General features: G+C 38.7%; 1 protein-coding gene across 2 annotated transcripts in view; it reads left to right on the top strand.

Annotated features, from left to right (window-relative positions):
- The first annotated feature begins 1235 nt into the window (after positions 1-1235).
- CSGALNACT2 (chondroitin sulfate N-acetylgalactosaminyltransferase 2) overlaps positions 1236-12388 on the top strand; it is a 49398-nt gene continuing 38245 nt past the window's right edge. For both annotated transcript variants that reach the window (XM_082854715.1, XM_082854714.1), the window contains exon 1: positions 1236-1285. The gene's annotated coding sequence lies outside the window, so the exon portion shown is untranslated. The remainder of the gene's footprint in view (positions 1286-12388) is intronic.

Below are 12388 nucleotides of genomic sequence, written 5' to 3'. Positions count from 1 at the left end.
ACCATCCGAGTTAAAGACATCCCAACAACCATCATCCAATGAAGACAGCTGTGATTAGGAACAGATGCCCTTGGAATGCTGCCACTCCTAAAGGATGTACCACCACAGTCGCCCCAGACTTCTGTTCTAACTAATGCACTTAATGATAACAATGAGCTCTGACTGCCTGCCACCTACCTGCCAAGCACAGTGCCAACCACTTCAAATGCAAAATTGCGTTTAATCCTCACAACAATCTTAGGAAGCACGTACTATTATTGTCCCCATAACACAGCTGAGGAAACTGAGGCTTAGAGAGGCTAAGCCCACATAGCCTGCCAAGGTAACCCGCTAAGGAGAGCAGAGCCCAGATGGGAGGCAGATCCCCTCTTAGCACAGCCATGTCCTGCCCAGACACAGGCAGGGGCTGGTGCTGCCCGGTATCCCCTCACCTGCTCAGCTCAGGGCCGGACAGAGTGCCTTGGGGATGTCCCTGAAATAAGCATCTGAGTGTAGGGGATGTCAGGGCCACCCACTAAAGTCATACAATGTGAAACCTCGAAGCCATTTTCCAGAAAGTCTACCTCAACCCCCTCCTTTCACATATACGGAAATTCAGATCCAAAGAATCTGACAGGCAGCCCAGGGCTCCTCGCTGGGGCCTCACGCGCAGCCCAGCCCTCCTGAGGATGCTCGGACACTTCTGGCGACCTGTCAGTCCTTAGCTCAGTGCCCACGCAGGCACTCATCGACCCCTCCAGCTCCCAGGGCAAAGGCTCCCGGGCAGAAAAGCGCTGCCATCCCCCGCTGAGTCCCTCCCTCCTGCAAAGCCAGCCGTCCGGCCGGAGCTGGTACTCCCATCCCTGCAGACGCTCGCTCGGGCAAGAGCGGTTTCCTTCCTCCCGCACTCTCCTAGCCTCCACAAATCGTTTTTTGGGCTACACGCGCGCGCGCACACACACAGACACATTTGTAACAGATACAGCGTTAATCAGTACCGGACGCCAATTACCGAGCTTTTCTATGCCAAGTACTGGGCGCGGGGCGGGCGTGGGCGGGGCCGGGGCGGGCGTGGGCGTGGGCGGGGCCGGGGCGGGCGTGGGCGGGGCCGGGGCGGGCGCGCGCCGCGGCGGCGGCCTCATTTCCTCACGCGCGCCGGAAGTGGAGGTTGTCGGCGCGGCGGCGCGCCCGGAGGGTGGGCGGGGAGTTGGTGGCGGCTCCGGCGAGTCGGGCGCCGCCCAGGTGTGCCCGAGGCTGGGGAGGTGGCGGCGGGGCGGCGGCCGCCGTGCGCAGGCGGGTGAAGTCGGTGAGTACCCGGGCCATCCGGCCTCGCCTGCCCGCGGCTCCCAGGGCTAGGGCCCCTCCCGTGCGGGCTTTGGGGCGCGGGCCCCGGACTGTGGGTTCCCGTCGCTGTCGGGTCACCTCACGGACGAGCTCTCCTGGGGGCCGTGTCCCCGTGGCTTCGCCGCAAGCCCTCCGGAGTCTGCTCCGGTGTCAGGAAAAGCCGCGGTTTTTCGGAGCCGTTTGACTTGGCTTTTCAGAACTGTGCTGCCGGAGACCGTTGGTTTGCGTGTGTTTTATTTTTATCACTTTTTTTTTTTTTTAAACCAACTCACCGCCATCTCTGCTCCCCTCAGTGGGTAAACTTTGTGGTCAGCTGTTACCGCTTTATTGCGTTAAATTAGTATTCTCTGGCGGCAGCCTTTCTATGCCTGCCAGACGCTAGGCACCTTTAAAAGATGCATATTTGTGTAGGAATTAGTGGCGCCGAGGAGACCACGGGACGGGAAGCCTCTTGCATTTTTAGACTTCTTGAAAATTACACTATTCCTGAGCAACTTGCCGAGGAATAATTTGTAAACGCCATAGTGAAGCTTTTATTTATGATGTTATTGGCAGAATGAAAATTTGATTATAAACCTGAAGCTTTTATCCGTCAGACTACTTTTGAGATTTATATGCGATGTCTGGACATTTAACTATCATTGAAGGTTCTCAGGAGCTGGGCCTTGATTTTTGCTGGAGTTAATGTTGTATTAAAACAGGACTTCGAACGTGGAAGTAGGAATCCAAGTAGTATTTTATGACTGAGGATGTTAACGTTCATTTTGTATTATTATTCTGATACCATTTGTCTAAAGTTGTCTTATTACTTAATGTAAAAAGGATTTGGATATCCACTATTTATGGCTTAGAGAATTTTGACATAAGTAAACAGTTTTAGTTCTCTCAGTTTGGAAATTACATTTTTTTCTTTAACTTTTTGATTGAGATATAAAATATCTATGAAGTCATCAAGCACATAAATCTTAGTTGTACACCTCACTGAATTTTTGTCTTTATTGTGCAACCACCAGCTTTCATATTATACCTGTAGAGCATTTCCATCATTCCAGGAGTTTCCCCCTGCTTCTTCCAAATCAGTTATACCCCTGCCCGGCCGCCATCAGTATTCTGATTTCTGTCATCATCTATTAGTTTTGTCTATTTGGGGCTTGATATTAATGGAATCCTACAGTATACTCAGCATATTGATTATGAGATTCTTCCATAATGTTTCATGTATCAGTAGTTCTTTTTTATTGCTGTGTGGTAATCCATTGTATCATTATATGGCACTCCTCTGTTGGTGGATATTTATGTTTCCAGTTTTTGTATATTATGTATTTTGAAGAATGCTATGAACATTCTTACAAATGTCTTGGTGAACATCTGTGCATTTCTGTCAGCTGTGGAATGGCTAAATCATAAGGTAGGTGGAAAATTACGTTTTAACCATCATGGAGTCTTCCTTTTTAAAAAATACAATTTGTTATTTTAACTTATATAACATTAAAGATTAGTAAAAAGCATAACTATTATGATTTCAAGACTTAAGTGATTCATTACCATATTATTATTATTTACTCCTTGGATTGCACATCTATGACAGTCTTCTACCAGACTGTCATTATTTGTTTAAACTGTCTGTTAGGCAAGTCTGTTAGTTACAGCTGGTGATGTTCTGTCCCTGAAGCTTGCTGTATAACACTTAGATAAGAACTGTGTTACTCAAGTTAGTGGTTGCTAGGGGAAATGAAACACCAAAAGGATGTGCCTAAAAACGGATTGAAGAATCATAGGATTGCAAGTCAAAAAACTTACATTGTTGTTGTCATACTGCACAAAGTCCTAGGATAAATGTAAAATTGAATTATAAGGTTAGTTACAAATGTGAATTTACTATAGGAGTACAGTGATTTCCACCTGTACTGAGATACTGATACATTTATAATGGGAACAGACAACAAAAATCACTAAACATTTGTGGGAAATCAGTAGCATGTAAGAGATGGCCCAGACTGAACAGATACAAGGACTGGACCTGAAGCAATGTAGTTCATGTAAGAAAAAGAAAAAAACTTTAAGATAAATGTTAATATGCTTAGATTTCGGAGGGTATCATGCCTACTGAACATATACAGGCTGCCCTGAAAACACGCAATCAGTTCTTGAATATTGAAACATAGAAAGTAGGGAAAAACAGTTAACGTGGAAAATGGATCCAGGAGAGGGCCAGTGTACATCTAATAGGAATTCCAGGAGGGAATAGAAATTAGAAGAGGAGAAATAACCATAGAGATAACAGATCATGAAGGTAGGAGTATCCAGGCAGAATCTTGGGCAGCCTGATTAGACTTCTAATCTGAGACATGGAATGCTGGATGACAGTGTGGAGCAGAGTTTTAAAAGTGCTCGCTGGACATTTTTTTTTTCCATTGGACATATTTCGAACTCAAAATCTTATCCCTAACCGAACTGTCATTCAAAGTGGGGGCAAAATTAAGTCATTTTCACCCAGAACCACTAGGAATACCTCAGGATGTACTATATCAAATGAAAAATTAATCCAAGAAAAATAGATGTGGATGTGGAATTCAAGAAACAGTGATCAAAGAAAACAGTAAAACTTATTTCTTTATTCCAAGGCATTGATAACTATAGCTAAGAAATGTAACGCAATGCAAAGGAAGGATTCATAAACCAGAGTAGGTATAGTTTTCAAGTCTGTAATCTGGAAGAAATATTTAACGTGATTTTAAAGTTGATTGGGAAGGTGGGTAATAGGTAAAGGCATGTTGGAAGGCTTATCCTGAGTATCTATGCTATAGATACTGACCAGTTACATACTGGAATGAATGCTTTAAGGAAATTTGTCCCAGCAGTTCCATTTACAGGGATTTATTCTATAGATGAATTAACATGTGGAAAGTCATGTATATACATATAAGACTATGTCTGCTGAGATGTTAATAGTGTCAGTAGATTTAAAAGGATACACAAGGGACTTCCCTGGTGGCGCAGTGGTTAAGAATCTGCCTGCCAATGCAGGAGATGTGACTTCAATCCCTGGTCCAGGAAGATCCCACATGCCATGGAGCAACTAAGCCCATGCGCCACAACTACTGAGCCTGTGCTCTAGAGCCCAGGAGCCACAACTAATGAGCCCACATGCCAAAACTACTGAAGCCCGTGTGCCTAGAGCCTGTGCTCCGCAACAAGAGAAGCCACCGCAATGAGAAGCCTGTGCACCGCAACAAAGAGTAGCCCCCACTCACCGCAACTAGAGAAAGCCCGCCACAGCAACGAAGATCCAACACAGCCAAAAAATAATAATAATAATAAAATAAATAAATAAAAGGATACAGAAAAACTGGAGAGGGGAACTGGGCCTCTGGGATAGAAGGGAGAGGTGTCACTCTATGCCCTTATATCGTGTTTAACCTTTTTATCACGTGTATTTATTTTGTGGAATTTTATAAATATAAAAAATTTTTAGGAGTGTAAAAATTGTAAGGGTTTAGAGCATGGATTGCCAAATCTGGCTGACCACTTGTTTTAGTATGATCTGTGACCTAAGAGTGGCTTTTATATTTTTAAGTGCTTGGGAAAAAAAGAATAATAGTTTGTAACATGAAAATTATATGAAGTTCAGATTTCAGTGTCCATTGGAACACACCTGTGCCATTCTTTTACGCATTTTGTGCTACAAGGCAGAGTTAATTGGTTGTGATACTTGCTACTTGACCCTTTACCTAAAATGTTTGCTAACCCCCGATTTAGAGGCCAGAAATAGACTTCCGTATATATAGGAATTTTGCATATGATTAAAGTGGCATTTCAGATTAGTGTCAAGAGCATGGATTGTTTAATAAGTGGTAAGAATTGACTATCTATTTGAGGAAATACATTTTATAGTAGGAATTCCAGGAGGAATATATAGCCAAAATTCTCAAGCCAAAATTGAGAATACAGGAAAAGCTTCTCAAGCCAAAATTGAGAAGTAATACAGGAAAAACTTGATAGGTTTAACCATTAACAACAACAAAACAAAACTTTGAGTAATGGGAAATAATACCTAAAACTTATTGAACACTTAATGCTTGTCATGTTTTACTTAATTAATTGTTACAATAATACTCCAAGATAGGTGCTATAACTGTACCCACTTAACGGGTGAGAAAACTGAAACTTACAGAGATTAAGGAACTTGTCTGTGTTGATGAGTTAGAAAGTGGTCGAGCAGATATGTGCACTTAGGCTATCTGGCTCCCAAGACTATTATACAGACAAAAACTGAAAGAATTATTTGTAATTTGTTAACACCATTGTATAGATATTATCTATGTCAGCACATCTGGATCTACCTCATTCCTTTTAGATAGACATTCTATTGTATAAATGTCTGCAGTTTACTGAACCTTTCCCCTACTGATGGATAAAGTTGCTTTTATTTTTATTTAGCTGTTACATATAACACTAGTAAACATCTTATGCATGTGACTTTATATACTAGTATGAATATTTCTGTAGTTTAGAATCTTAAAAGTGGAATTGCAAATTGTTGCACTAAAGGGCATGTGCATTTAAATCAAATTTGTCCTCCAAAAAATAAGAATGTATGTGTGTGTGCGTGTGTATTTTTAGTTTATCATTCATCAAAGGAATTGTAACATCTTGGAAAGAACCTTGGCCATCCAAGCAAGTGATTTCTTTTTACAGACGAAGCTCAGAAAGGTTAAGTATTATGCTCAAGATTACATAGCTATTAAGTAGCTATGACACTTGACTCTGTTTTTACTGTGCCACAGGCTGCCTTTGGCACAATTTTCTGCTTTATTTATAAAGATATGGGTATTACTCTCATTTGTTTTGCTGAAATCCACGTACCATAAATTTAATTTTCCCTGGAAACACTTGTCAAAACGATCCATCTGATGTTACTTGTTCTTGGCACCCAACACAGTGGCTGTCTTAGTCAGTTTGGGCAGTTATAACAAAGTACCATAGACTGAGTGGCTTATAAACAACAAATATATTTCTCAAGTCTGAGATCAGGGTGCCAGCATAGTTGGGTTCTGGTGAGGATCCTCTTCCAGGTTGTAGACTTCCAACTTCTTGTATCTTCACAAGGCAGAAAGAGGACTACTTAACTCTCTGGGGTCTCTCTCATAAGGACACTAATCCCATTCAGAAGGGCTCCACCCTCATGAACTGATTATCTCCCAAAGGCCCTACTCCTAATACTGCCATATTGGGGGTTAGGATTTCAACATATGAATTTGCCGGTGAGGGTGGGGGAATATTCCATTCATTGCAGTGCGTGACATACAGTAGGTACTCAAATATTTGTTGAATGCACGCTGCCTTTTGGTGATCAGTATTTCTAAATATTTACAAAGTATTTATTCAATGACCTTGAAGAATCCATGTATCATTGTAATACTCATCAGTTGCTCAAGAAGTAAAAAGTTCTAATTCCCTCCCTTACATGTGTTTGTACTTCATAATGTTTTAGTTTAGTCTGCTGACAGAGGTTTTGTTTTCCTAATAATTTTTGTGACTTTTTGTTGTTTAAAAAATGAACTCAAAATTATACATTTAGTATTTGAAAACTTTAGAAATCGTTCAGAAAATTTAGGAAGATTATACAGACTAGAACGTTGAAAATAAATTCAGATTCAAATGGGTTGCTTGTATTTTGCAGAAAGCAGTAGGCTACTCTTATTGCAGAAGTTAGTTTGGCACATTGCAGTGTAAGCATCCTGGAAGTGATTATGAAATGTTTATTGGTAGTTTCATAAAATTATAGAATCAAATGTTTGAGTAGAAACTGGTTAAAGGTCATATTATTTAGGGATCATTACTGTAGAATGAACTATCTTTAATACTCTCTTGTTTTCTCAGAAGCACAAGGCAAATAGAAAAGATGTAACAAGACTTTCAGAGTAATCTGAGTACTACTTTTGCGGGGGCCGGGGCCTGGTGTATGCTTTGTTTTGTTTTTTTAAATCCAGATTTTTAGTCAACGAATCTTCATATTTGTCTTAATGAACAAAATGGAGTTTACTTACAAATGCCTCTTTGGCACTACTAAACAGCTTCACTGAGGTATAATTGACTTACAATAAGCTACACATGTTTAAAGTATAAAATTTGGTAATTTGAACATACCGTATATACCTGAAATCATCACCACAATCAAAATGATGGACAAATCCATCACTCCCAAAAGTTTCTTTGTGCCCTTTTATAATTCCTTCCTGGTACAACCTTCCCTACCCTCGCCCCATCCCAGGCAACCACTGACTCCTCTGCTTTCTGTCACTACAAATTACCTTATGTTTTCTAGAATTTATATAAATGGAATCATACTCTTTCATTGTACTCCTTTCTTGTTGGGCTTCTATTATTGAGATTCACCCATATTGAAACATGTATCAGTAGTTTATTCCTTTTTATTGATGAGCTGTGTTCCATTGTATGGCTGTATTAGTTTGTTTATCCATTCACTTGTTAATGGACATTTGAGTTATTTCTAGTTTTTGGCTGTTTCATATAAAGCTGTTATGAACATTTGTATACAAGTCTTTGTATGGACATATGCTTTCATTTCTCTTGGTTAAATATCTAGGAATGGAATGGCTCAATCAAACGATAGGCTTATATTTAACTTGTTAAGAAACTGTGAAACCATCTCACATTACCACCAGCAGTGTATTAAAGTTCTAGTTCCTCCACATTGTCACCAACATATCAATCTTTTTAATTTTAGCCCGTCTAAGATTAGCCATTGTGATGTCTCATTTTGGTTTGAATTTGCATTTCCCTGATGGCTAACAGTGTTGAGTATTTTTTTTTCATGTGCTTATTTGAAGTGTTTCTTCAAATCTTTTGCCAATTTTTGATTGTGTTTGTTTTGTTATTGCATTTTGATACTTTTAAAAATAGATTCTGAATACAAGTCTTTTATCATATATATGCTTTGCCCATATTTTCTCCTGGCCTGTCACTTGTTTTTCCATTCCCTTTATAGTGTTCTTCAAAGAGCACAAATTTTGATGAAGTCCAGTTTATCAGTTATGCTGTTAGTGTCATATCAAAGAAATCTTTGCCTAATTCAAGGTCACAGAGATTTTCTCTTATGCTTCTAGTTTTATATTTTAAGGTTTTCATTTAGATCTGTGATTCATTTTGTGATTTTTTTTAATTGAAGTACAGTTGACTTAAAGTATTAGTTTCAGGTGTACGACATAATGATTCAATATTTTTATAGGTTATACTACATTTAACATTATAAAATATTAACTATGTTCCCTGTGCTGTGCATTACATCCTTGTATCTTATTTACTTTAAACCTAGTAGTTCGTACCTCTTAACCCCCTTCCCCTATTATGCCCTTCTCCCCTATAATTCATTTTAAATTATATCGTAGTGCATATGAAGTGGTATCTCATTGTAGTTTTCATTTGCATTTCCCTATTGGTTTATGATGTTGACCATATTTTCACATGCTTATCAGCTTAATCTTTAGAAAAATGTCTATTCATACTTTTTGTTCATTGGGTTATTTATTTTTTTAATATTGAGTTGTAAGAGTTCTTTATATGTTCTAGATGCATCTTATATATTCTAGATGCATCTTATATATTCTAGATATATATATTTATATATTTCTATTATATTTCCTAGTAGATATATGGTTTACAGATATTTTCTACCATCCTTTTCACTTTCTTGATGATACCCTTTACAGCACAAAAGTTTTTAATTTTAATGAAATCTGATTTATATATTTGGTCTTCGGTATTTTGGTGTCATAGATCTAAGAAACCATTGCCTAATCCAGGGTCACGAAGATTTACATTTATGTTTTGTTTATAAGTGTATAGCTTTATAGTTTTAACTCTTACATTTATCTTTGACCCATTTTGAGTTAACTTTTGACTATAGGGTGAGGTAGAGATTCAGTTTCATTCTTTTGCTTGTGAGTATCCAGGTATCCTAGCACCGTTTATTGAAAAGACTGTTCTTTTCCCATTAAGTTACCTTGCCACCCTTGTTGAAAATCACTTGACTTAATGTGAAGGTTTATTTCTGGATCCTAAATTCTATCCCATTGATCCATATGTCTAGTCTTATGCTAGCTCCATGCTATCTTGATTACTGTAGCTTTGAAGTAAGTTTTGAAATGGGAAAGTTGAGTCCTCCAATTTTGTTCTTCTTTCTCAGTACTGTTTTGGCTGTTCTGGGTTCCTTGAATTTCCATGAGTTTAGGATAAGCTTGTCAATTTCTGTAAAGCTGGGAATCTGAAGAGGATTGTGTTGAATCTGTAAATCAGTTTTGAGAGTATTGCCATCTTAATAATATCAAGTCTTCCAGTCAGTGAGCATCGGTACCTTTCCACTTATTTAAATCTTTAATTTCTTTTAACAGTGTATTGTAGTTTTCAGAATACAAGTCTTGTACTTCTTTTTTTTTTTTAGTTGAAGTATAGTGGATTTACAGTGTTGTGCTAATTTCTGCTGTACAGCAAAGTGATTCAGTTATACAAACATATACATTCTTTTTTTATATTCTTTTCCATTATGGTTTATCCCAGGAGATTGGATATAGTTCCCTGTGCTATTCAATAGGACCTTGTTGTTTATCCATTCTACATGTAATAGTTTGCATCTACTAACCTCAAGCTCTCAGTTCATCCCTCTCCCTCCCCCCTCTCCCGTGGCAACCACAAGTCTGTTCTCTATGTCTGTGAGTCTCTTTCTGTTTTGTAGATAGGTTCAGTTGTGCCGTGTTTTAGATTCCACATATAAGTGATATCATATGGTATTTGTCTCTTTCTGACTTCACTTAGTATGATAATCTCTAGTTGCATTCATGTTGCTGCAAGTGACATTATTTCATTCTATTTTATGGCTGAGTAGTAGTATTCCATTGTATATATGTACCACATCTACTTTATCCATTCATCTGTCGATGGACATTGAGGTTGTTTCCATGTCTTGGCTATTGTGAATAGTGCTGCTATGAACATAGGGGTGCATGTATCTTTTTGAATTGTAGTTTTATCTGGCTGTATGCTCAGGAGTGCGATTGCTGGGTCATATGGTAATTCTGTTTTTAGTTTTCTGAGGAACCTCCATACTGTTTTCCACAGTGGCTGCACCAACTTACATTCCCACCAACAGTGTAGGAGAGTTCCCTTTTCTCCACACCCTCTCCAACATTTGTTATTTGTAGACTTTTTAAAGATGGCCATTCTGACTGGTGTGAGGTGGTACCTCATTGTAGTTTTGATTTGCGTTTCTCTAATAATTAGCGATGTTGAGCATCTTTTCATGTGCCTGCTGGCCATCTGTATATCTCCTTTGGAGAAATGTCTGCTAAGGTCTTCTGCCCATTTTTCAATTGGGTTGTTTGTTTTTTTGTTGTTGAGTTGTATGAGCTGTTTGTATATTTTGGAGGTTAAGCCCTTGTCCGTTGCATCATTTGCAAATATTTTCTCCCAGTCCTCTGTAGGTTGTCTTTTTTGTTTTGTTTGTTTTATGGTTTCCTTTGCTGTGCAAAAACTTGTAAGTTTAATTAGGTCCTGTTTGTTTGTTTTTGTTTTTATTTCTATTGCCTTGGGAGACTGACTTAAGAAAACATTGGTACGATTTATGTCAGAATGTTTTGCCCATGCTCTCTTCTAGGAGTTTTATGGTGTCATGTCTTATGTTTAAGTCTTTAAGCCATTTTGAGTTTATTTTTGTGCATGGTATGAGGGTGTGTTTTAACTTCATTGGTTTACATGCAGCTGTCCAACTTTCCTAGTACCGCTTGCTGAAGAGACTTTTTCCCATTTTATGTTCTTGCCACCTTTGTTGAAGATTAATTGACTGTAGGTATGTGGGTTTATTTCTGGACTCTCTTTTCTGTTCCATTGCTCCATATGTTGTGTTTTTGTACAAATACCACACTGTTTTGATTATTGTAGCTTTGTAGTATTGTCTGAAGTCTGGGAGAGTTATGCCTCCTGCTTTGTTTTTTTCCTCAGGATTGCTTTGGCAATTCTGGGTCTTTTATGGTTCCATATAAATTTTTGAGCATGGGAAATTTTCTTTTATGGTTCCATATAAATTTTTGAGCATGGGAAGTTTTTCCATTTCTTTGAATCATCTTTAATTTCTTTTATTAATGTTTTATACTTCTCAGAGTTTAAGTCTTTCACCTCCTTGGTCAGGTTTATTCCTAGGTATTTTTTTTTTTTTTGGTGTGATTTTAAAAGTTTTTTTTTTTTTTTTTTTACATTCCCTTTCTGGTATCTCATTGTTAGTGTAAAGAAATGCAACCAATTTCTGAATGTTAATCTTGTATCCTGGTACTTTGCTGAATTCATTTATTAGATATAGTAGTTTTTTGTGTGGAGTCCTTATGGCTTTCTATATATAGTATCATGTTATCTGCATATAGTGACAATTTTACCTCTTCCCTTCCAATTTGGATACCTTTTACAGTAAGTCCCCTACATACGAACCTTCAAGTTGTGAGCTTCCAAAGATTCGAATGTGCGTTCACATGTCTAATCACGTAAGTTAGTTCTGTTTGAGGAGAACTAACTTAGTTTTAGAGGCAGAGGACCTGGACGTAGAACAGTACACAAAGGTTGCAGCAGCCATTCAGAATACAATCCAGTGCTACCGTGTCTCCTATGACAAGAAAAAAAAGAGCTACTACCCAGATATCACTGGATCATATTTCCAAGAGGTTAGATAGAATTGAATCCAGCAAGGAACTAGAACCTGTGCCACCAACGTCAGGCATGAGTGAAATTGCAGCTTGCCCTCCATCTCCTATTGCTGATGATCCTTCAACTCTACCATCTCCCACCTCCTCTCCCTCCTCCAGTCAGTAACTCTTCTTGCCTGTTCACTCGATACCAACCCCTATATGCCCACTGTTGTACTACTGTACTTTTCCAGGTACTGTACTGTAAGATTAAAAATGTTTTATTTTTTGTGTTTGTTATGTATTATTTGTGTGAAAAGTATTATAAACCTATTACAGTACAGTACTATATAGATGATTGTGTTAGTTGGGCACCT

Source organism: Leucopleurus acutus, assembly GCF_964270905.1.
Source record: "Leucopleurus acutus genome assembly, chromosome: 14".
NCBI lineage: Eukaryota > Metazoa > Chordata > Mammalia > Artiodactyla > Delphinidae > Leucopleurus > Leucopleurus acutus.
The sequence above is the reverse complement of the archived record's forward strand: the minus strand, read 5'-3'. Positions and strand labels throughout refer to the sequence as shown.